General features: G+C 37.8%; 1 pseudogene; it reads right to left on the reverse strand.

The window, feature by feature from the left end:
* LOC131055026 (2-alkenal reductase (NADP(+)-dependent)-like) lies at nucleotides 1-27,313 on the reverse strand (annotated as a pseudogene).
* Nucleotides 27,314-27,546: the final 233 nt, after the last annotated feature.

Raw genomic sequence — 27,546 nt, forward strand, 5'->3', positions numbered from 1 at the left:
TTATTTGTCACATATGCGCACAATCTGTTTTCCAATGTTTTTACCGTGAAAGAGACCAACAAATGCTGATGGTGCATTCTCTAGACCATCAACAATGTCTTCAATGTAAACTATTTTTCCTTCTTTGAGATACTCTCTTGCCTTCTCAACATACTCAGCGTACATGTGCACATAATCAGGTGCAATGAAAGCATCCATTTTTAAGCGCTTAAAAATCAATTGGGTTAGGTTTCTTATACCTTTCCCCTCCTCCAGATTATAGTGTGAGATCATCCCACAAACATTTATACGTCCATGAACATTCATGTTTTCAAGAACTGCTTCAAGCGTATCGCCACCAACATTCTCAAAATACACATCAATTCCATTTGGGAGATACCTGGAATTATATGAAACCACGCCTTTATCAATGTTTTCTACAATGTAAAAAACCATGACTTGTGAATTCATAATTATAAATCAATAACTGGTCTATCAACAAGCGAATTTCCCAAGTATTTGTCTCTTGGATAAGCTGACCATTGAAGAAGATGTGCAATTTTCAATGAGTAACAATTCAAGTCTGACAATATAAAATTCAAGTGATAATATTGTCTTCTTTGAATAACATATATTCAGCTGTTCATTTTTCTTCCAGCTGAGTCCAAGTGAAACTCCTAAGCTAAACAAAGGAAATGTATAGAACAAGGGGACACATTACACCATGAAACGATTGTCATTAACTCGAAAGGTAAATCAAATGCTGTTAAAAATGTTTAAGGATTGCCATATTGTCCATGCTAATAAGAAATGGTCCGAGAAAAAGAAGATGTCAATTGATAAAAACACCAGAAAATTTAAGATGTATTGTAAACAAAGTGTGCCTTTTCAACCTATTGCAATGGAGGGGAAACTTCCATACATAGAAAGCAACAATATTGCTTCATTATAATATCCAATAGGTGATCCATGATACAATGTCAAAACGAGACTCTGACGTTATAGATAATAATTTATTTTTTTTGATCGGTAAAGGCAGAGCAAGAATTTATATTAATTAAGGTTAAATACAGAGATTATTCGCTGAGTTTCATAACATTCAAAAAACACCTGATCTCAAAGAACCCAGGATAACATAGTGTCCTCGAAGGGCTGAAAACCTTTAGGCTTATGATTTAGCCATTTTATCAAAGCCATCAAAATTTAATAGTCTGGAGAAAAAAGGACTATCAACGATAATGGCAGATTTCCAATTGCCTAGAACCAGAGTATTTAAACATGCAAGTATGAAGCCAAAATAAAAATATACAAATTTATGATTAAGTATCGGGTAGGGAAATTGAAGTATCAACAGAAGGGGACCTAGCTTGCAGTGGGGAGATCAGATTGCGGCGGCTCTGATCTTGTTCGACCATGACCTCTGCCTGTTGAACAACCCCGGCCACGACCGCGCTCCTACGGCCTCTGCTCGAGCCACCTCCGCAGCTCTGCTCAGGTTTTTCTTCTACTTCTGTAGCTTTCATAGACAAGATTCCATTCATCTTTACAAACTGGAAGAGATCCTCCTCTTTTCCTTGAGCCTCTGGGTCGTCTCCTAAGAATCTCCACTTGAGATAGCCCAGACCTACGCTGGCAAAGACTTTGTGTCTATCCAATTCTTTACCCTTCAAGTCGAGTAGAAATGGATAGAATTTGATGAGCTCTCCGTGGGCATTGAAAAGAATCCGGTTGCTTGGCCGAGGTGCGCTAGAGTCATGGAGGGCCTTATTCAAGATTTCTTGAAATTCTTGGAGAATTTCCATTGGAAAGAGCTCCCTAGTGAGATTCCAAACCGACTGCTTGGGTAGCTTCTGGTCCAACAAAGAAGCCACAAATCTGGAGGAGATGCTGGTGTTGTCTCACCGGTATTCATCCCTGCTCAGATGAGCACTACCTAGAATCAATTTGACTGCAAGTAAAATTGGAGGGTCCGCATGGATAAGGAGATGCTTAAGTCTCAAGTCTGTTATCCTTCTGAAAGAAACCTGTCGGGTGGAGGCACCGAGTGAGATAGGAGTGTCTGCGTCGAAGCAAAGGTAGGCCTCGGGTAAACACTCATGATAAAACCAAACGGAGGCTAAGAAGACATGGTGGACGAAAGAGATGACAGGCGAGAATGGAAACCAAAGGGAAAAACTAGAAGATGCAGGAAGGAAAGAAGGAAATGAGAGGGAGACGCTTCGGCAGGAAAATCGGGCACACGACTCAACAAGTAATAATGAAGATTAGAGGGGCAATAAAGGCACACACGAAGGTGGCGGAGAATAGATGCCCAAATCGAACCAAATCTACTCAAGCGTTGATAGAAGGATTAACCTGCGGACAACTCATGCAAAAGGACTGAATGACGGTGCCCTCCAACTGGAGCTTTGAGAAACCCATTTTTGTGGAGGCAAAGTTTGATTTAGCGGTTTGTTAGCAAAGCTAACTCGGACCCACCATAAGCCCCAAGTTTAAATGAACACTTTAATTTGGAGAAAGGAGATAGCCATTGGGGTCAACCGCCAAAAAAGGGTGGGTCATAAGCGTTCAAATTTAAACTATGCGATCCACCAACCTGCTGGCAAGGAGCGGCCCCAAAGACCTGTTTGAACAAAGCTTGTTAACTTGTCCGATCTGCATTACCAGTAAATTGAATGCCCTGAGACCATCAATGAGTGAAAGTGCCTTGAGCTGCTGATTTTGATAAGGCATCTGCCACTTCATTCACTTCCCTGTAGATATTTTTTGCCTCAAAATGATCAAGGTTGTTCAAATTTTCTAGGATTCTTTCCAATAATGCTTGGAGCCTACAGTTGGGGGTTTTCTTTTTCCTTATTGCTATCTCCAAGTCTCCTTCCACTGAGACATTTCTAAGGCCATGGTTGATGCAATTCTTCAAGCCAAGTAGCAGAGCAGTAAACTCTGCTATGTTATTGGTGTCTGGAGGGATTGGCTTTGCTATTTTCCCAATAACTGCTCCTGTTTGATCTCTGATAACATAGCCTATTTCAGAAGGGCCAAGATTGCCTCTGGAGGCCCCATCAAAGTTCAATTTTACCCAATCTAGCTTTGGGGGGGACTAGATTGCATCTTTTCTTGCCTTGGTTTTTTGGCGAGAGGATGAAGGGATAATAATGCCTTGCCACTTTAGACTGATATTTTCATCCCATGAAGAAAAAACTTTAGACTGGTCCAAAGAAAAGGTTGTTCTGCAGTTAACTGAGTCCACTATTGCCGATTCAATTGAGTTCAGAATTGATTCCTGTCCCCTAGCTTTACCTTCAAATAGCTTGTGGTTCCTTTCTTTCCAGATTTCCCAAATTAAGCATGATGGAGACACTTCCAAAATTTGGCTCAGAGAGCTCTCCTTAATATGAAGGGGCCAGCTTTGGAAAAGAGATTTGATTTCATTCGGTAAGGCTATGATCAGATCCAGTTTGGCACAAAGCCATCTCTAGCAGTTGGAGGCAAAAGGGCAATTCAAGAGGAGGTGGTCCACTGACTCTGATTGAGCTTTACATAAAATGCAACTTGAAGGACCTTCATAGCCCATTCTTGTGAACTTATCTGTAGTTAGAATTTTTTTGCGGACTACCAACCATGCAAAAATGCCCACTTTCAGAATGACTTTGGAACTCCAAAACATCTTCAAAGGGATTTTGTGATTGCTTTGCTCTACAGGGCTGACTAGGATTCTGTATCCATCTTTTGAATTATACTGTCCTATTTTGGAAGACGCCCAGATAAGAGAGTCTTCTCCTCTTCTAGGGCTGATGTTTCTTGCTTCTAGATAACCTAGAAGTTCATCTAGATCCTCCCTTGGAATTGGTAAGCCCTCCATTGATTTCCATCTCCAGCTTTGTGGGTTTGACATGTCAGCCATTTTAAAATAATCTCATGGCCAAAAAAAAGGAATATCAAAAATACTTTATAAACAGTACAAATCACTCGGTGGTTAGAAATTAGAACTACAGGTAAGAGATCTAAAGAATCACAACGTCAGAACACTATATACATTAGTTATTGAATTTGTAACTTCACCTGAGCCAGTGTAGCTTAAAATGCAATGGGAAGTTGAAAGGCAGCAATAATATTACTCATGGCCAAAAAAAGGAATATTAGAAATACTTTATAAATAGTACAAATCACTCGGTGGTTAGAAATTACAACTACAGGTAAGAGATCTAAAAAATCACAACGTCAGAACACTATATACATTAGTTATCAAATTTGTAACTTCACCTGAGCCAGTGTAGCTTAAAATGCAATGGGAAGTTGAAAGGCAGCAATGATATCACCATAGTACTTGCATCACCACCATTAGGCAAAACTCAAAAGATCTTTCGGAGAGACTTTTAATAGCTTCTGCATTTTATTTATTTAATTCTTTTCTTGCTAATTTGATTTAACAATGCATATAAATTTAAGACATCGCTCGAGGACTGATATAGGCGATGCATATAATCATAAATAAGTGTTTGTTGTTCTTCAATCTGTACTTTCATTTCACAGATAATTTACTTACATAGAAAAATACTAAATAGTATATCTAAGTGTGTTTTTTTCATTCCATAAGAAACATAACTTATATAGGGTCAAAGAACACAAGATAATATTAGACAAGCAACATTGTCACCATGAAAATTCTTTCGCATTAGTTCTAGAAAGACTAAAATCTGAGCCTTTTCCTCAAAAGGCATAGTCAACAGTTTTCTGGAACTACAATCATGTTCATCAAAGGCATGACATCTTGTGTTGCCTTTTCTATGGGGCTCATGGATTTTGTTTTATTTTTCTCAACCCTGATTTTTGTGCACAATTCAGTATCTTCATTTCATTTGGGATACCTATATCTCAAATCATATGGTCTTGTATTCCCAATCATGCAAGGCAGGATCTTGTTGATTATTCTATGCAGCAAACAGAGGATCTAGTTGAGGAATTATTGAGTCCTAGATCTGTCTTTTTTTAGTTTTGCATTATCTGCAACTAAATCACATCCCTTGACTTTGCATATGGAGTCAATACATGTTTTGCTTCATATTTGTTTTGCATGTCATGAAACTGTTTCCAGGAAGCCTAGCTGATCAATGTTTACAGAGAAAAGCACTATACCAATGTGCACAATTTGTAGAGGAGAATCACATACCATGTATAGAACACAAAAGAATAAAGAGAGAATGGTAACTTTATTTTGCTGGGAAACTTTGCAATGGTTAGGCTTGGTCTCCAAGCCCCTCCTTGTGTCCTCTCTTTGTCCCTATCACCCTTATTTCAGACTACTATCTAGAGCAGAAGATCTTTGCATTCATGGCATTTGATGTTGGGGTCACTAATTTGGATGTGCAGGAAAATGGCTCTAAAGTGTCCTCAATTTTTTTTTTCCAAAATGGTTCATGAGGTGTATCTTCTAGTCCTAAATTCCCTCTGAAAGCATGCTAAGAAATTGGGTCAACTCCACTTGGGTCCCTCATGGCGTCCACATGGAGGTTTATCAAAACCTCATTAAGGGGTTCTTTCTTTTCAATTTTGTTGAAGGCAAGGTTGTTAAGGCCATCTTTGAGCATGGCCCCTAGTACATTTGTTCCTCTTTGTTAGTCTTTACCTAGTGGACTTGAGACTTCATTCTTTCCAAGGAATGGTCTCTTTGGTTCCAATCTAGGTTGAATTCCTTGGTCCCCCAAGCCAATCTAGTCCTTAAACCATATTGTGGCATCATGTATGTCATCCATGTTGAGAAAGAATGTTTCTTTTCCTACCCTCAAAAAAGGGCTCGTGGTGAGATGGACCTATTCATGGACCTCAAGGATTCCATTGAAGTCTAGATAGGAACTTAGAGTCCTACCCAAAGTGTTGTGTATCTCAACTTGCCAAACACTTGTTATCAATGGCAATCTTCAACACACAAAATTCGAGATTATCCTTTAGTCACTAAACTCTCTACTCTTCAACCCAACCAACTTACTAGCAATTCTCCACCTTAAAAAGTAGAGGATGGTTGGACTATAATCAATAATAAAAGAAATGCTTGTAATTATAGAGATAATGGTGGTGGACAACAAATGCCTATTGGGCCTTAGATTTCAAATTCTAATAAGGAGAAGGTTGTTGTTGACTCTCAACCTCTAGGAAAGTTGTAACGAGTGGCAAACAAGCCTCACTTTAATAAAATGCCACCTCCTACAAGCATTTTGTTGTCACATCTAGCCTCTTGACCACCCTCTCTTCTTGCCTCTTCCTGCTCCCATAGCTTGGGTCATGGAAGAGAGGAACATGAGTTTTTCCCATATCAAAATAAAGTACATATGGGGTTTCTCTCTCCCAAAATGGTGTCATTTGCAAAAGACTTTTTGAAGAATAGTTATGGTTCTCTTAATGAGCTTGATTTAGATGGCATGCCTCTCAACTATCCTCTTCCTTGAATTTTATTTCATGTGATTTTTGGCGTCTTACTGACCCAAAAATAAAATGCATAATGCAAGATGCTTTACAAAGATTTCCCAAGCTCAATGTCTTTTGTTTATGAGTTAAAAATTGTAAGTTTCATGCTTTTGGTCATTTATCATGTAAATTAGCAAAAAAGTCACCTTTGGCTTAGTTATCATGAGCCAAGTCCTGGAGGACTTTCCACTTTTATTTGGTCTATGTGGCAACAACACCTAGTGGCTCACAGGTGTGTCCCCACTAACCATGCCTTATGGGGTCTCTTTAATATTACTAGCTACTCTCTAGGGATTATTAATATTCATGCTTCCTGTAGCGTTGTAAATTGTACACCCTTAATTGGGCGGTACAATTCCATGCTTAGGTTAGCACCCGCCTTAGTGTGTTTTCATCTTGCATTTAAAATTCCCTTTAAGCATTTAATTAATTAATTTAATTAAATCTATAGTCTTCTTTTATCCCTCTACACATCATAAAATTGGACCCTTTACCCTGAGTGTGCCCCTTTTTATTTTATTCTTCCAATCAAATCGTTTCATCAAATACCCTAATTATGTCCTATTTCAACCTTCAAGGCCCGATTTCATATATCTAGACATCTCAAATTCCCATATACTCTTGGAATTTTCTCTAAAATCACAATATCTTGCTTCCTTGAAAATTTGGCGAAAAGTTGGTCGGACCAAATAGCTACCTACTTGGTCTCGACTTTTTCTCCCCAAATTTTGGGAGCATGTTTTGGCAGTATTTCAATATATTCAAATCCAAGAGATTGGCGGGAAATATTATTTCTAGGTTGGCCTATGACTCAAAACAAAGTTAGGGTCTCCTACAAAAAGCCTTCCTTTCCTCATTTGAAGGATCTAAGATCTAGTGATTGAAGGAGCCTCTTGTGAAGTGAAAGTGCAGGTTATGTGAATTCTACAACAACAAATCAAGCATTCACCAAGTCTATATCAAGCATTTTCAACAACAATTAGGAGCTTTGAAGATATTGAAGAATAATAGGAGATCATTGACTACTGATTAGGGTTTGGTATGGTTTCAAGTTATTTTCATGTCTTTGTATGAGATTCATAACATTCATTTTCAGATTTACATTCATGCTTTAGATCAGTTATTGCACTTTTGATTTGAAGCATTAACATTTACATTTACACTCATTTAGGGTTTACTCTCCAAAGCATTGGGTGGAACTCTAGACCTACTTTCTTGTTCATTTAGGATCTTGTATACACACAAGATTCTTGCACACATATTTTCAATACATTATCAACTATTTGTGGAGGTAGAAACCACCAAAACAAGGGGTTTGACTAAGGCAAAACCCTATATAGCCACCTAGACACCATTTTTCTAGTTGCAGGTACAGGAATTTGGCGCATGCACGATTTTTGGAACCAACATATCACAAAGTGCAGGCTAAAGGAAAGAGATAGGTCTCAAATTTTTGAGACCAAGGCGTGGCGCTCTGGTCTCCTTCATTTTTCAGTTTTTGTGGGCAGTTCATCAGATCAGACCTTTAGGACCTGATTCCCGGAACCACAACAAGCTACAATATCAAGGACCAGGGTTCCCAGCACCCTGGTCCTGCTCAGTCAACTCCAAATTTCAGTCACAAGTGCACATTTGGATTTCCCTTCTTGCTCTATACTTAGTCTCTCAGTTTTAGTTCAGTTAGATTCTGCATTTTCAGTTTATGTTTGCTTTTTTGTTCATCTCCTAGCATAATTGGTTATTGCATAATATTTTGCACATCTCCTCTTCATTTGCAACAAAGGAATAGAAACCCTAAAGATATTCCTTGACCCTCTCTCTCTCTCACAAGAAGTGGTCAAAGTGAATATTCTCCTTAGGAGCTTTCGTATTCTAGTTTGTGTATGAGAGTGTGATTAGGTCTTAGCTACATGGTTCCATTTTTGTGCATCACATTTTGGTGAACCTGATGTGAATCCAACCTTCTTAGATTTGCATTTTTTTATTAGATCTTGTTATTGCATGTTTCATTTCTATCAAAGAAACATAAGCCCCAAAATATGGTTGAATGCAAGGTGTGTTAATTTCTTAAACATATAGTTCTTGCACTTTTATGCTTGCATTTAGTGTATCACATAATTTCTTCAAATCTTAAACATCTAGTTTACTTTCTTTGCTTGCATTGTTTGTTTCATTTCATTTTGTTGAAAAAAAAGAGACAATTCCAAATATTTTCTTGCCACAAAATTTTTTCAAGGCACTGCCCCAAACTCCACTTTACCTGCATCGACCTTCAACTGACTTGTCCTTGCATCATGATAGTTTCTTAGACCTTGTTCTAACCCTTCACCCCATTCCTAATGAGCCTATTGAGGACATTTTGAGGCAAGAGGATGATTTCAATAACACCTTTATTAATTCTCTCCTTCTTAAAGATGAAGCATTAATAAATAGTGTTATGCCCTCTCCCAAAATTGACCCTTCCCATGAGGACATCATTATGAAAGAAGATATTTTTAACACTCCTCTTCATGATCTCACTATTTGGGATGAGCCATTGGATGATGATATTGATTATTCTCTTAATTTTTTTCTCCCCAATGAGACTACCTTGGTCAAAGAGGATGAAATTATGATAAAAGAGGGTGATATGATTGACAATTCCCTTAATAGCACCTCACCTTCTATTGATTTCAATCATTTTTCCTTGAAAGATGAAGTATCTCCCTCTCCCCAACTTATCTCTACTCATAGGGATACCCTATTTCAAGAAGAGATTGTTAATATTTCTTTCAAAGATCTTCCTCTCAAGGATGAACCTTTAAAAAAGTAATCATTCTCCTAGAGTGCACCTCCCTCATGTGGATCCTTGGTGTAGGAGCACCTTGCAGGGTTTGAATACCATTTGAGAAATGAAGGCTTTTAGAGGTGTTTGTAGGTCCTTGAATGTTTTAAGTTGTAATAAGGTTTTTCAAGACCATTCATTTTGTTTTGATTAGCCATGTAAGGCTTTGGTGCCATTTTGTAGTGTGAACTTATTAGGACCTATTTGGTCAACCATGGTCAAATGACATCCAAAATGCCTAAATGAGGTGAGAATTGTATTTTGGCTCCTATGTGGCCTATTTGTAAGGTGTAGGTGTGTCCTAATACGTTACATAGGCAAATGTCATAGATTGTCAAGTTTTGTGCAAAGTTGTCAAGTTCGGATGACAACTTTTGTTGTCAACTTGTAACTAATCTCCCCCAACGGCTACCTAATCCAAATTTCAGTTGGAGTCGATTGAGGAGGTTTGAGAGACCTTTATTAAGGCATGAGAGATCGAGAAGAAGGATTGATGAAGTTTTGGATGTAAGACAGTGATCAAATTCAATAAACACTCAAAAATTTACACAAATGCGTTGTAGCAGTGCCTAGTATGGTCATTGTACGGACTCCTTGTGAAGGCTAAGTAATTGATTTGAATAGTCCTTTGTGTTAATGTTCATCTGGTTTTTATTTGGCAGGAAAAGACTAAGAAATAAGCGAGATATATGCACTTTTGTGAAAGGTGGTTTGAAAACCCTCCAAAACCAGGGTTTCCGAGGAAATGCTTTCTTAACCCCACATTCCTCAGTCCAAATTGGCTCAAATTAAGGGGAATGGTAGGGGAGACAATTTTTTTTAATATTTCCAATTTTCTAAGTGGGTCGTTGAACTAGTGGATTTTGGGATCAAACCCTGGGCTAGGCATCCTCATGTGACTAGCTAGTTTTGACTGTTAAAAATTGTGCAGAGGTAAAACCAAGAGTGGTGGACCCTATATAATGGTGGATTTGGTGTTTTGGGATGTGTGTAGACCTTTCCCATCCATTGATACCATTGGATCAAGCCATTGGTGTGCAGTTGCTTTGTAAAAGTGTCCTAAAAGCCCTATTAGGCCTCTTGTAGCATCAACGTTTGACCCAGTCAATGCAAGAGTTGGGGTCTGAGATTTGGAAGTGTTTTGTGTCACCAAAGGGGGCATCTAAAAGTGTTAGGAGTCTAGGGTGTCATTAGGATAATTTTAAAGTTTTTCCCTTAAAGGATCAAACCAGGGCTATTAGGAATAGGAGTCTTGTAGAGGGAAAGTCACCTTGATTGAACTTGTACAACAAAAGGTTGTTGTCTTGGTTGTGGTCAATGTCTCTAGGGTTGGACAAGAGGTTCTATAGGGCCCATACCTACTCTACAATGGTGGATGTATTATAATCCAAGTTGGTCATAGGTGACCACAAGAGAGTTGGTGTCAAGGAGATACTTGATGTGAGAAGTTGTATCTTTATGAGTTGTTTGGGGATCAAAAAGAGGCCCCATTGAACAAAGGGAAGTGTAGAGGTGTTCTTGTATGTTGTTGACAGGATTGTCCAAGAATCTATGAATGTTGAGACCTTAATTGAGGGTCTTGTAGAGTGAGTTTGTGTGAGAAGTCTTTGTCCCTTGGGGATTTGCATAATATTGGTAATCAGAGAAAGTCTGATCATTGGGAGGACAGATTTTGGCGTATCTCAGCAGAAGATATCCAAGAAGAGGCTAGCATAATGCCTCCAAAGTGTATGTCTGCAAAGGTTGCTAAGAAATTCCAAGAGATGGATGAACTAAAGGTGATGAAGAAAAGAAAAGGGCCAAGTGAGGAGACTGATGAAGAAGGGGAGCAAGAGGATAAAGAAGAAGAACCCCAAAGGCAAGAGCCAGAGATACCTATTGATCAACGACCATTCATTGAGGCCCTAAAGACAATAGGCAAAGACTCTTCTGAAGCCAAGATGGAGATTCCTACCTATAGTGGGAAGAGGAATGTTGAAGAACTTGTAGATTGGATAGATGCCCTGAATAATTATTTTGAGTACAAGGAAGTGGCTGAGGAGAAGAAAGTGAAGTTTGCAAAGACTAAACTAAAGGGTGTTGCCTTAACCTGGTGGAACTATACTCAAGGTGAAAGGGTGAAGACAGGCAAGAGTGTGATTCATTCTTGGGACAAGATGGTGTCCAAACTCAAGGCCCAATTCATGCCTATTGATTATGAAGTGCAATTGTATAGGAGAATGCAAAACTTGAAGCAAAAGGATATGGATGTGGCTTTCGACACAGAGAAATTCCAGAAATTGAGTTTGAGATCAGGGCACCATGAAGATGAAAAGGAGAAGGTTGCTAGGTACTTGAATGGACTCAAGTTCAACATTCAAGATGAGATGAGTCTGATGAATCCTAAAATAGTAGACGAATGCTTCCAAATGGCTTTGAGGGTGGAGGATAAGTTGAGAAGAAAAGGTGAACAACACGGTAGGAGAAGAGGAGGCAAGACCGTTAGAGGAAAAGGAAATTTTGGGGGAAGAAGACAATCTGAAAAACCCAAGGTGAGTCTAGCCAACAAGAACAAAGTGGAGACTTGGGTTCAAGAGGAGGCTTTAGAGGAAGGAGACCCAATGGAAGGGGTAGGTTTGGAGGACTAGGAAGAGGTCCTAGTGTCTTCATAGGGAGATGCTTCAATTGCAACCAAGTATGGCACACTTCAAGCAAGTGTCCTGAGAAAGCCTCAAACTCTCATGGAGGAGAGAGAAGGAACCAATTGATTCAAGAAGAATATTTCCAAAGCGTCAATTCCTCAATTGGAAGTGCATCATTGGCCCATGATGGAGAAATCTTGATGATGAGGAGAACCATGTTGAAGGTGCCTCAAGTGAAAGAACCCCCTCAGAGGAAGACATTATTCAAAACCATGTGCAAGGCCTATGGTAAGCTATGTAAGGTAATAGTTGATTTAGGTTCTACTGAAAATTTGATTTCCACAGAGATGGTAGACAAATTAAAGTTGAAAAGGCTACCTCATGCTAACCCTTACAAGGTATCATGGTTGAATAAAGGGCAGCAGGTCTTATTGGATGAGCAATCTTGGGTAGATTTTGAGATGGGCGAGTATAAAGATAGAATATTGTATGATGTAATCCCCATGGATGCTTGTCATTTGTTGTTAAGACATCCATGGCAATATGATGTACAATCCCAACATGATGGGAAAACAAACTTCTTTCTCATAACCAAAAATGGGATAAAATACATGATGGATCCTTTACTGAATGAGAGTGTGGATAAGAACATTGGGTCAAGTGTCATGTAAGTAAGTGGGAAAGAGTTTCTAGATATCCTAAAGGAAGAACGAACCCCTGGGTATGCTCTGATTTTGAAGTCCAAAAACAGTCCTAATGTGCCTAGTCACGGTAAGGAAGAAATTCCCAAGGAGGTGCAACAATTGTTGGATAGATATAAGAGTATAATGGTGGAGGAAATGACTAACACCTTGCCACCCATTAGGGACATAAGACATCAGATTGAATTCATACCAGGGTCTACATTACCAAACAAACCAGCCTATAAGATGACTCCATCTCAGAATGAGGAGATTGCCAAGCAAGTGCAATAATTGTTGGATAAGGGGTTGGTGAGAAAGAGTCTTAGTCCATGTGCTGTCCCAATAGTCCTAGCACCTAAAAAGGATGGTAAATGGAGACTTTGTACTGATTCTAGGGCCATCAATAGGATTACCATAAGATATAGGTTTCCTATGCCTAGAATTGAAGACTTAAAGGACTGAGTGGGAGAGGCTTGCTACTACTCCAAAATTGATCTCAAGAGTGGATATCATCAAATCAGAATAAGGCAAGGGGATGAATGGAAAATAACCTTCAAGACAAATGAAGGTCTCTATGAGTGGAGGGTGATGCCTTTTGGGCTATCCAATGCCCCAAGCACATTTATGCACCTCATGAATGAGGTATTGAAGGAATTCATTGGTAAATTTGTTTTTGTTTATCTTGATGATATTCTTGTGTTTAGTATGACAAAGGAGGAGCATTTGGAGCACTTGAACCTAGTTTTGCAGAAGCCGCATGATGAAAAGTTGATGATCAACATGGAGAAGAGTGTCTTCATGAAAGAGGAGCTTGTCTACCTTGGTTTTGTAATCTCCAAGGGGGATTTGAAGATGGATCCAGGAAAGGTGGAGGCTATCTTGTCATGGCCAACACCTAAGACAGTAGGTGATGTGAGGAGTTTCCATGGGTTGGCAACATTTTACAGAAAGTTCATCAAAAATTTCAGTCATATATGTGCACCTATCCTAGACACAATCAAATGTAAGTTTTCTTGGTCAAATGAAGCAAATGAATCTTTTGAATATCTAAAAAGGAGAGTACCACATCAGCCCATTCTAGTTTTTCCCGATTTTAACAAGTTGTTCACAGTGGAGTGTGATGTTGGTAATCTTTCCATAGGGGTTGTCTTGAGTCAAGAGGGCAAATCGGTGGCTTTCTTTAGTGAGAAACTCAATGATGCTGAAAGGAAGTATTCTACATATGATTTGGAGTTGTATGCAATGGTACAAGCCTTGAAGAAATGGAGGCATTACCTTTTAACTAAAGAATTCATTGTTTATACTGATAATCATGCTCTCAGTTTTTTGAATGGACAGGAGAAACTTAGTCACAAGCATATGAAGTGGGTTGAACATCTTCAAGCCTACACATTCACCATCAAACACAAGAAGGGGTAGGCCAATAAAGTGGTGGATGCATTGAGTAGAAGGGTGTGAATGGTGCAATAAATCTAGTTGCAAAGTGTGGGAATTGATTCCCTCAAGCAAATTTACAAGGATGATAAAGATATCAGTGAGATATATGAGGTTTGCACTCAATTTTCAGATTCTTATCATTCTCATTTTTCTAAGTTTTTGTTGCAGTAGGGGTTGTTGTTCAAAGGGAGCCAGTTGTGTATCCCTAGATGCTCCATGAGGGAGAAAATTATCAAGGAGAAACATTGTGGCAGTTTGGGAGGTCACTTTGGGCTTGATAAAACCTTAGAACAGGTGAAAAGGTACTATTTTTGGCCAAAGTTGCAGCATATGCCAAAGGGCTAAGGGAACATCATCAAACGCAAGTTTATATCAACCACTCCCTATTCCTAATAGGCCATGGGAGAGTATCAGCATGGATTTTGTTTTGGGTCTTCCTAGGACTCAAAGAGGTGTCGATAGTATCTTTGTTGTCATTGATAAATTTAGTAAGATGGCTCACTTTTTTCCATGTAAATGTACTAATGATGCTTCCCATATTGCTGGCTTATTCTTCAAATAAATTATTAGAATCCATGGTTTGCCTCTCAACACTGTGACTGACAGGGACTCTAAGATTGTGGGCCACTTTTGGTGTACATTGTGGAAGAATTTGGGCACGTAGTTGTCCTTCACATGAGCCTACCACCCTCAAACTGATGGCCAAACTGAGGTGGTGAATAGATCATTGGGGAATTTTCTTAGATGTCTCACAAAACAGCATGGAGAAGCTTGGGATATAATCAATTTTCAAGCTAAATTGGCTTATAATGATTCTGTCAATAGAAGCACAGGAAGAAGTCCTTTTGAGGTGGTCTATGGGATTCATCCCAGAGGTATTCTTGAATTAAGGGATCCACATGGATTGGAAAGAAGAAGTGCTCAAGCAAAGGATTTTGCATTGGCCATGAAATACATTCATGAGAAGGTGAGAGAAACTCTTCACAAGAACACTGAAAAGTACAAAGAGAAAGCAAATGAGAGGGAGAGAGATGTGTAGTATAAAGTGGGGGACTTGGTGATGGCACACTTGAAGAAAGAGAGACTTCCAAAGGGGCAACCAACCAAGTTGCTCATGAAGAAGATTGGTCCTTGCCAGATTGTACATAAGTTTGGTCCTAATGCCTATGAGATTGAACTTCCTCAAGGCTTAGGAATATCACCCATTTTCAATGTTTCAGATTTATTTCCTTACAAAGGTGATGTTGCAGGTTCATATGCAGGTTTACAATCAGAAGGAGATGAAGGTTGGGTTAAGGATCTACCACCTAGCCAACCCTTGAAGTTGGAGAGCATCTTGGACACCAAGGTGGTCGAGAAGACTAGAAAGAAGACTTATAAGGAGTACCTTGTAAAGTGGAGTGGCCTACCTGATGAAGATGCCACGTGGATGACAAAAGATGACATTAAAAAGTATGGACATTCTGTTGCAGACTTCATTCCTCAAGAGACTTGAGTTTTCTATTCCCCCTGGGAGTATGGTGCAGGAGCACCTTGCAGGGTTTGAAGACCATTTGAGCAATGAAGGCTTTTAGAGGTGTTTGTAGGTTCCTTGAATGTTTTAAGTTGTAACAAGGTCTTTCAAGACCATTCATTTTGTTTTGATTAGCCATGTAAGGCTTTGGTGCCATTTTGTAGTGTGAACTTCTTAGAACTTATTTGGTCAACCATGGTCAAATGACATTGAAGAATAATAGCAGATCATCGACTACTGATTGGTTTGTACCTCTCCCTTAGGGTTTGGTATGGTTTCATGTTATTTTCATGTCTTTGTATGAGCTTCATAACATTCATTTTCAAATTTAGATTTATGCTTTAGATACATTATTGCACTTGTGATTTGAAGCATTTACATTTATATTTACACTCATTTAGAGTTTACTCTCCAAAGCGTAGGGTAGAATTCTAGACCTACTTTCTTGTTCATTTAAGATCTTGCATACACACAAGATTCTTGCACACACATTTTCAATACATTATCGGTTATTTGTGGAGGTGGAAACCACCAAAACAAGGGGTTTGACTAAGGCAAAACCCTATATAGCCACCTAGACACCATTTTTTCAGTTGCAGGTGTAGGTATAGGAATTCGGCGCATGCATGATTTTTGGAACTGACAAATCAAACAAGTGCAGGGTTAAGGATAGAGCTAGGTCTCATATTTCTGAGATGATGGTGTGGTGCCTTGGTCCCTTTCATTTTTTCAGTTTCTGTGGCAGTTCATCAGATCAGACCTTCAGGGCCTGATTCCCAGAACCACAACAAGCTGCAGTATCAGGGACCAAGGTGCCCAACACCCTGGTCCTACCCAGTCAACTCTAAATTTCAATCACAGGTGCACATTTGGATTTCCCTCCTTTCTCTATACTCAGTCTCTCAGTTTCAATTCAGTTAGATTCTGCATTTTCAGTTTATGTTTGCTTCATTGTTCATCTTCTAGCATAGTTGGTTATTGCATCATATTTCTCACATCTCCTCTATATTTGCAGAAAAGGAATAGAAACCCTAAAGATATTCCTTGAACCTCTCTCTCTTTCTCACAAGAAGTGGTCAAAGTGAGTCATCTCCTTAGGAGCTTTCGTATTCGAATGTGTGTATGAGAGTGGGATTAGGTCTTAGCTACTTGGTTCCATTTTTGTGCATCACACTTCCAATTATAATGTTGAAAGATCTCTTCTCTAACATTGGATTGCATAGTAATTCATGTGTGGAGATATCAACATGGTTGAGTAGGCATCCTCAAAATAAATCGGATCACTATGAGAAAATAATGTGAAATCTAATTTTTCATTTTGGAAAATCTCCCTTAGACTCTTGGTCTTTCTTGGCATTAGGGAGGTGAGAGTGGGGTTTGAACTCTCACTACTATTGTTGCTTTGTTGTGCAAATCATCATTGGAGCTGTCTATTCACTATATTCATTGTTTGTGCAGTGGTCTGAAGCTATTTATAGTTTTGTGTAACAGAGCTTTGTGCCTATCTACTTGGTTGCCTGTCTACGTCTGGAGCTAGAGCCGACTGTCCAACTGCATGTTTGAATCTGGATCTCTCTAAAGTTGACAATTTAATTCCATACTAGCTGAGGATCAGGACTCCATACTAGCTAAGGATCACCTTGCTTCTCTTCATACTCTTCATCTTTATCATCAATGGGTAGTCTAATTGAGATATCCGAAGAGGTCTCCATAGAGTCATCCTATGACTCATTTTCAATGAACTCAACATCCGTGTTGATCATTATTTACTTGGTGACTAGGTTATACAACGAAGAACCTATATGCTTTGGAATCTTCACTATAGCCCATGAAGATGCACTTCTCACCCTTGTGATCCAACATTTGCCTCTTCTCTTTTGGCAGAAATGCATATGCCACACACTCGAACACTCTCAAGTGCTCAACTGTCCACTTACATTTTGTCCATGCCTCTTGTGGAATATTATCATGGATAGCCTTTGTGGGACCTTTATTTATCAATTAAATTGTTTTTGCAACAACCTATTGATGTGTTTTTTACACACATACGAACACAGAATAAAATACCCAAAAGTATCTTATCCTCTCTTTAACAAAGCTTCTCAAATTTTGAATATTGGCTTAAGGATCACTTGAGATAACTCAAAGGTTCTGGTATGTTGGGTCATGTCGTGTGGATAAGCACAGTTGGTTGATGTGATTGCTGGTATCACAAGGGGACTTGCGTTGAATTGTCAAATGCTTGAATCATTGGAACTTGATCATCTAATATTTCAATCTTGTGATGCTTTTTGCCCTAAACTAACTTGAAATTAAATAAAAGGGCAAAAGGAAAGGGTTGAGATAGTCTATTCTAAGACCTAGAATGTAAGAAGATAGTTGAATGATTAGCTAGAATCCTACTGGGTGAGGTCTCACCAACAGCTTGAACAATTTGACACAAGCTCAGTGCAATTTTCTAAGGACATTTCAAAGATGTTGAAATCATTACCATCAAACACTTCTCAACATTCAAGTTAATGCATAAAAATGGATGTATAGCGATTTGAAGTTAAGTGCATAGTATTCCAATTGACCACACAAGGCATACTTACAATCAGCAAGAGGCTAGTGGTATGGACTAAATGGATTCCGCATAAATACTTTCAACAAATTCCTCCATTCAATCTAATTAACATGAAAACAAAATGAGAAGTAGAAACCATGAGACTTGTTGAACTAATACATTTCACCATAACTTCAATGAAAATAGTATCTCATTTACAAGTCTTCAACAACAATTTTTTCTCCTCCCATTCTATTCTAACTTCTATTCTATTCTCCTCCTACTACTAACTATTCGCTATTAACCCTTTCAAAATGAGGAGCTTGAGCTTTATATCAAGAGCTCATTACAATGAATGGCTCAAATCAATTTGAGATCAATGGCCGAGATTTTACAATAAAAACCCTACTTAGGGTTTGTTACAACAAACTCAATTTGGCCAATGAAATAATTACAACGCTTTGACATGTGTCACCTCTAGAATATTTGACCAATGGATAACAAGAGTAGGTGCATAGAAGTTTGTGCCTTCATTTATGAGTCAAGTACATTGCATCTAGACATGTTGATGTGGAACTTCTTTGATTGGTAGAGATAGTGACTGGGATGATGATTAGGACGCCACCTTTAACTTTCACTTTGTAGTCTTGATAGATCATCATGAAGGAATATTTCTTGATACTCAACATTGTCTAGCTTCCGCGATGATGATGATGATCTTCTAACTTTGATTAACTCTTCTAAAAGTATCATCTTGAATGCTTCAATCATCAAAGTGCAAGGTATAGATCTTGGTTTTGAAGTATTGATGTACCCTAGATCGAACTCTTGATGTCACCACTGCTTCTTTTCTTTGGAATTCCTTCTTTGTGATTCCATGGTGCTGTGAGAGAAGTTTTCTTCTTTGCACAATGATGTAGATCTTACAATCTTTCTCCTTTTGCTTTGCAATCACCATCTTCTCTCATCTACAAAACAAAACAAAAATGATATCAAATACATAATATATAACTTTGATAGTTCTTCTTAACTTGATATATCCCTTATTTTTATGTGATTTGCAAGTTTGATAAGAGGATTTAGAGGGAATTTGAATTCATGAAGGAGCACTTGAAGTTGTTTTTTTCGTAGAGAGGAGCTCTTGAAGTTTACTCCACCTTTGATGTCCATGAAGTTGCCCTTGTCTTTGAACCTACTCTCCTTCATTATATGAGCTTAACCCAAAATGACTCTTTCCAAACTTCAAATCAGTTTAAGGTAGTAATCATGTAACCAATCTTGCACCTTCGCCTACTTGAAGTAGAGTTCACTCACTTTAAATTCACTCTTGAAGCTTGTTTTGTAAAATTCGCTCATGTGTCTTCATTTTTTAAGTTCCCTGATGTAGCTCAATTCCTGAAGCTCACTCATCTCCACCATTTTATGAAGTTCAACATGAAGTTTTGGAGGTCTTGGAGATGAAATGAATTGCAAATGAAATTTTCTCCAATCCTTTTGTTGTTTCATTGATTTAATCCTTACACTTATACATACGCTCAAACAAAGCTCTTAAGGAAAATTCGCTCATCTCCCTCCAATCATGAAGTTTGCTCATGTAGGTGAGTTTATGAAGTTCAATTTGCTTATGTATGTTAATTCATGAAGTTGAGATCTACTCATGTGGGTTTGAACATGAAGTTGAGATTCGCTCATGGTAGCTCAATTCATGAAGTTGAGATTCACTCATCTCCCCTAATTTGTGAAGTTGAAATTCACTCTTGATGCTTCCTACATGAAGTTCACTCATCTCATTGAGTTCATGAAGTTCGCTGATGTGCCTCCAAACATGTAGTTGAAATTCGCTCATGTATGTTTGAAAATGAAGATCACTCTAAATGGTGTGTACATGAAGTTTGTTTCAATCACCTTGCTTATTAATTTCATTTGTCTCTCTCAACACATGAAATTCGCTCCATTTCTCCAACTCATGAAGTTCATTCCAAATCTCCAGGTCATGAAGTTCGCTCCAAATCTCCAAGTCATGAAGTTCACTCCAATCTTTCAAATCATGAAGTTCGCTCCAATCTTCCAACTCATGAAGTTCTCTCCAAATGCTCAAGTCATGAAGTTCACTCCAAATCTCCAAGTCATGAAGTTCGCTCCAAATCTCCAAGTCATGAAGTTCACTCCAAATCCTCAAGTCATGAAATTCGCTCCAAATCGCCAAGTCATGAAGTTCACTCCAAATCCTCAAGTCATGAAGTTCGCTCCAAATCTCCAAGTCATGAAGTTCGCTCCAAATCCTGAAGTCATGAAGTTCACTCCAAATCCTGAAGTCATGAAGTTCGCTCCAAATCCTCAAGTCATGAAGTTCGCTCCAAATCCTCAAGTCATGAAGTTAAAACCTATTGAAGACTTGAAGATGAAGTAGATTACAAATGAGCTCGCCTATCCTTTCATTGTATATGAATTAAATCCTTGGACTATCTTATTCAAACGGTCAAACTCATATTTACCCATATACTCTAACAAGGCACTCAAGGGAAATTCGCTCATCTACCTCTCAACATGAAGTTTGCTCATGTAACTCATTTCCCGAAGTTTGCTCATGTAGGTGAGTTTATGAAGTGGATTTCAAATCAAAACTAAACTCTCATTTTCTCATTTTTACTTACTCTGTCAACTTCAATACATGATAACATGCTCAACATGAGATCTTAAGATGAGTTTTCGCTCCATGGGAGAAGTGCAAGAATTTCACTGCATAAGGGGTACACATGAAGGGAAGGTTCTAACTTACTCACCTCACACCTTACACAAGACTATCCACTTGACTCCTAGTCGTTTGAGTGCCTATACCTCTCTAATGCAAAGGCTAATAACTAAGGGCTCAAACACTACCTAGAAAGTAGGAAAAAAGTGGGGGTCCCCACTTGCGATGGGGCGATGTGTGAATACCTCACAACACAACCTCTCCCCAATATTCATTTGGGAGTTCCTTAGCTTTCAACATAATCCTTGCCATCTCCATGATGGTTCTATTCTTCCTCTCAGCTACTTCATTTCGATGTGGAGTATAGCTGGTTGTCAACTCTTTCTTGATGCCATGATGCTTTCAAAAATTCACAAATTGATTGAAGGTATACTCTCCCCCTCTATCTGACCTTAGCACCTTGATGAAGTATCCACTTTCCTTCTCAACTTGGACCTTAAACACTTTAAACTTATCAAATGCTTCAGATTTATGCTTCAAAAAATAGTCCCATGTCTTACGGCTGTAATCATCTGTGAAGGTCATAAAGCATTGACTCTTTCCTATTGACATAGTTTGAATAGGGCAACACAAATCAATATGCACCAACTCCAATGGTGTTGTTTCTCTTCTAGATTTGCTTGATTGAAAGGGCTTCCTATGTTGCTTGCCTAAAATGCAAGCTTCACATCTACCACTAGGCTCTACAATGGCTAGTAAACCTCTAACCATACCCTTCTTGGATGTTAGAGTATAGAGGGGTCTTGAATGACAGTCTTGAAAACTGACTACTATTGTATTGCTATACATTTTTCATGCCTGGAGGTGCAGCTATAGATTGAGATGAAAAACATGTTTCTATCCTCAAAGGAAACATCTGTTTTTTTGTCATTTGTAATTTTGTTCTATTGAAACAATATTTTTGTTCCCATTCTTGTCAAAAATGACACATTCTCCCTTCTACATCAACGCTTTGTAACCTTTTTGGATCATATGTCCAACACTCAAGAGATTGTACCAAGGGAAAAGTAGACATTCTTTATCTCCTTCTCACCTTGCTTCTTGTGGATTATAACAAACCCTTTGCCCACAACTAAAACTATTGCATTGTTGCCCACTTTAATCTCAGACTTGACATTTATATCAATGAAAGAAAATAAACTTTCATTACCACTCATGTGGTTGCTACATCCATTGTCCAAATACCAAACTTCAATCCTTCCCTTCTCACCAGTGTCACACATGATGAAGGCCTTTGAGTGATCACCTTTAGCTACCTTTTCATCAACCACATTTGCACTTTGCTTGGACTGATCACACAACTTTTTCCAACATTCACTTGCATAATAACAAAGCTTGTGACAATAATAACTTTGTACACAGCTCTTATCATACCTTTAACTCAAGTTGTTGTTGTTGTTCTTGGCTCCAATGCTAGACTGAGAGTTGCTTGCTCCCTCTTGGTTGTGGGTTCCTCTAGAATTGTCTACTCCAGAACTTCCTCGTCTATAGTTGCCTCTACCTCTACCTCTCAAGCTTTGTCCAAAGTTGTTTCTACCTCTCCCCCTACCTTTTGCATTGGCCTAAGCTTTGAAAGCTTATTCTTGGGAGGAAGTTGCATACCTATTTAGGCTTTGCTCATGGTTTTGAAGTGAACCCGTCAATTCACCCACCATCAATGTTGAGAGGTCATTTGCCTCTTCAATGGCAATCACTATTGCATCAAACTTAGAGGGCAAACTTCTAAGGATTTTCTCCACAGTCCTTTGCTCTTCCCTTGTCTCGCCATTTTTCCTTGGTTTATCAAATCAAAGACTCTTGTAATTCTCTTAATTTTTTTTGGATTCAATTGTGTATGCAATTTTTTATCATCAACGTTTTGAATCACCGTGATTCAAAACGTTGATGATAAAAAATTGCATACACAATCGAATCCAAAAAAAATTAAGAGAATTACAACATGGATTGTGGAAATCTCATAGCATTAACAGAGACTCTTGTGTGAAAATTTGAATTGGACTCACTATCCCTCATTAGAAGAGTCAAAAACTCTATTCCAAGCATCCGGAGCTTCACCAATCTAACTTTATCAATCCCTTGTAACTTGTTTGGAGGATTTCCCAAGCTTACTTTGCATAGTTAGTTTCTGTTGTTCTTGGAGAGATTGCCTCTATAAAGGCTGCCTCTATCAAACTCAATTTCTTAGCATCTATTCTCCGTGTCTCCTTTAGCTGGGTCTTCTAGTTGTTTGTGAGAGTTGCATATTGAGCTAGGTCAGTCACATCTGTGAACCAATTATCACTAGCTCCCAAAAATCATTTGCAACCATAATGATCTTCATTTTATTTGCCCATACATCATAAATTTATCAATTAAATGATTGTAGCAACTGCCAACTCTTTTTCTTCTCCAGCCATGTCTCCAATTTAATAATCTTCAATACCCAGAAAAAATTGCCCAACTCGCTTAAGACTTAGGGCCTACTAGCTATAATACCAACTGTAAGAATAAAAGTTTCCAACAAAACACATAGTGCACAGCTCTGTTTCCCAATCAGTTGGGAATACACACAAAAACAAAAGCCAAACACAAGATACCTAGAGACGGGCAATATTTCTTCTCTACTAAATCATAAAATAACATTTTCAAATAACTTCAAACTCAGATTACAATATAATTACAAACAGTTTATCCGCAGCGATCTGGAGCTGCAACCAATTACAGACTTCTGAAACTATCTGGAGCTACTTAGAACTCCCTGTTCTTCTACACGTTTGGAGCTCCTTGCGGCTGCACTGAACTACCTTCTATTCTCTGCTGCTGCACAAAAAACATTCCTCTATTTTGCCTAGAGCTCAAAGAACTTGCTGCTGCATACAAAAACTCAGCTAAATGTTGGAAGAGCATTCCTTCCTTTTGTCTCATCCTGTCCTTCACACAAAAATTCCCTCTTGATTTCAAATTTACCTACTTCATTTAATCATTAATTTGCTGCTGCAATGCCAAAATGGGAAAGAGGGATATGGATCCCAGAAAATCTTCAATGGGCTTCTCTATGACAAGTAGGTGCTAACGGGAGGGGTCAGGACAATAAATTTCCAACAAGGATTTGCATTAGCAATAGCCCAGCGATCTAAGTTGTTGGTCCATCTATAACTTTATTACCCTACTATAGTGAACTCCTGTATACCACCATGTTCAACCATCAGACTATATATTAGTAGCAATGCCCACACATCTTCTTGAACAAATTCATGTCCTATAAAAGTTCAGAGAGGCAATCAAGGCATCAAAAATAAAAAGTGATGATGTTTTCCAAATCACCAATATTAATCATATCAATTGGATGTGTGAAGAATTAAAAAAACTTAGAATCTTGCAAAAATATTTTCATTTGTAGATTATCATTGGAAATCTTCTAAGAATTGTGATATCAAACTTCAAAGAGATAAGATTGAATGAAGTAAGCCGCCGTTTCCAATTTCCAAACAATTCTAGTCATTTCACTAAATTACAAGTGCATAAAAAATAATGAAACAAAATCTCAAAAAGATCGAAGAAAAACAAAAGATTTCTTTCATTCTGTTTCTTGTTGGAATATGACACATTATAGACCCATTTCAACATTCATCTAAGGGACTGAAAAGATAATGCTTCAACAAATTAGTGTCAAATTACAGGTATTTTAAGTTAGCTGAGTCACATTGAAAATGTCTTACTTCTTAAGAGCAGCATTTAAGTCTGGTTCCTCCTTGTAATTGAATGCATCATCGAAACCAAGCCTGCTTTTCAGTAAGTCCACCTGCATAACAGAAATTTCAAGTCAGTTTATATAGCTGCGGCCATTCATGTTCATGGAGATTGAAAGCACCTAAAGTGAATTATTATGTTCTCAGTTGACATAATTGGTAGGGTTCAGGATCAAGTGTAACTTTCTGGTCATCAAGCATCCACATTCTGATCATAGTTTCAGTGATTTGATACCTATATACTTTCAATTTTGAAATATGGAAGTAACAAAACACAAAGGTTAGATAATGAAAGACACAAAACTGTTAATAGCTCAAAATAACCTTTTCTTTGCTGCCGGCACTTCCAACAACATAACAGCCAAGCAACTTAGCAAACTGGCCAGCAAGTTGACCAACTGCGCCAGCAGCTGCAGAAATGTAAACGCTTTCCCCAGTTTTAGGAGAGTTCAGTTCATAAATCCCAACATAAGCCGTGAGGCCGACCAATCCTGCAACATATCTGGCATTAGAAATGAACAGTAAAAATTATTATTTCTCTTCAGAAGATAAAAATCCCACCAACTCCATGGAGATACTAACCTCAGAACAAGCATGGATAAATTGCTTAATTCTCTATTTATTCAAGGATCTCATAAAATCATTAGTATCCTACTATCCTGACAATCAAGAAACTAGACGGGTAATACAAGAGATTTCTAGATGCTGCAATTCATGACCAGAACTTACAGGTTACTAGCACAACGTCCATAAATTATTATTGTGAATTGACATCCAGAGAGAGTTTCTAACTCGAAACATTTATATCAACTCACACAATTGGTAAGAGAAAAGAAGGCATAGTTCAGTTTCTTAAATCTTAATACAAGGTGTGCAATCTCAAGATTTCAAAGCTTCTCTTATCTTGCAATTAAAAGTATTATAGCACATGAATGGATGCTTATAGTGTAAGCTTCCCATCATGCAATGACAAGTGTAAGCTTCTCATTGTGACAGAATAAGGGCATACTATTTTTCTCCATAAGTTACAGAGAATGAGGTCAGAAAATATAATGGCATACATTTGAGAAAACACAAATATAAACTTCAACCATAAAAGAATTCCATGTGATAAGCACGCTCATAATTTAAAAATTATGCTCCTTATTATGTAAGTACATCAAGGTAATCTCCAGTAATATTCGAAAATTTTAAAAAGCCACAGAAATTAATTTTCTTCTATCTAGAAAAAGTGGTCGTATGTAAAGGACAGTCAAATGTATTTCTTCAGTTAAATTATACATACATTTCTAAAACATTCATCCTGCAGAGTATTGTGGGTGTAGTAACAAAGTAACCATAGGCTAAAATCTATTTGCTTGAAGTTGACTTGAATTTTTTGAGTGCAATCCAAATTATCAGGAGTTGAAAACTAATAAAGTCTATTATGTCAATTACCTAAAACTCCCAGGTAATACGAAAGAGGTGAATCTGTATATTTAATCTTCATCAAGTTCATGCCCCCTGGTATTAATGCTGTATTCTTCCCATCCGATCAAACCAGTTACAAAATCACCCTGTTGAAACTCTGGATGATTTGAAATGAGAACAATGGAGACACCATTACCAGTTATGACCTGTAGATAGAATCAATGTTTTCCATGTTAATCATAGATGTGTTACCTTGGATTGTTTTTTAACTTCTCTATTGTATATAACTTAATATGGAAGAATCAGACTAGGAAAAAATAAATGCCATTCTACTTATATTGCAAGATGAGAACAAAAGCAATTGTGCAAAATCATAGAATTCTTATGGTATGAAATACAGAAATGAAGTACAGTTGGATAAAGTTTCGGTTCATTAGGAAGCAAATCCAGGTAAGAAATTTCTCTTCAATTTTCAAAATACAAGGCTTGATTCTTTGCAGTGCATGCAGGAAACTACTTCATCTATCCTGTACGAGTCATTCTTCCTGAATACTGTTAGATATGTGGTATATATTTTTCATGTTTAATAGTTCAGATGGAGTTAATCATCAATGCATTAGCAATTTTCAGGAAAAAAAAAGAATTTTATTGTTTTTTCTATTTTCTTTATGTTTTAGAGCATTCATATTTATCTTTTCTATGATTTTTATAAAATGTAAAATAAATTTAAATGTGTTTATTTATATTTACACATGGTGAAATAAAAAAAATCATTAATGTACTAGAAAAAATGTTGAATTTTTGCAACACTGTATTGAATTTTTTTTTTCTGAAAGAATTTTCCCATGTTAAACCATTGCATATTTTCTTTGTTTTCTTTTATTATATTATTTTTTAAGATCTAATATCGTACTACTTTCATTGTAAAAGTTTACTGGGCTTCTTTTCTCCACAGTTATTATGGGATGCCTTTCACCGCCTCAGAATCAACGAACTGGTATGAAATGTGCTATGTATTTATGTCCATTGCTTCCTAACGACGCCACCAAATGCATCATGCTTATTCAGTACATACTGTTTTCATATAGAGTTATTGAGTATCTAAAAATTAACAAATAAGTCTTACCGATCCAGGCGTAAGAGGAGTTGTGCAAGCAATAATATTTCTCATCCGGATTCGCATGTAAGGATCACATGATAAATACAAATTTTTTACAAGAACATCTTGTGATCCATCATCCAGTTGCAAAGTCAGTTTGTTATGTTTTAACAACATATCAGACTCATCTGGCAGTCCATTAATATAATCCTTGAAGATTACTTGTTTATTATCCACTTCCTTGCTAGCCATTCAGTAAAGTTGCCCTGCAATAAATTGCTTCTAATCAAATTTGGGTTATGGAAATTTCCGTTTTGATAACATCAATAATATCATTACTTTCAATGAACATGTTCTTGAGGTCTTCTGAATAAACTGATCTGAAGGTGTGTGACCACACTGCAACATGTTATCCGATGACAAATGCAATAAAGCAAGAACATCATAAAGAAAACAGTTCTTTCATGGTGACAAAAAAATTGTCAGCATGCAG

This window comes from Cryptomeria japonica, chromosome 6 (genome assembly GCF_030272615.1).
Source record: "Cryptomeria japonica chromosome 6, Sugi_1.0, whole genome shotgun sequence".
Lineage (NCBI taxonomy): Eukaryota > Viridiplantae > Streptophyta > Pinopsida > Cupressales > Cupressaceae > Cryptomeria > Cryptomeria japonica.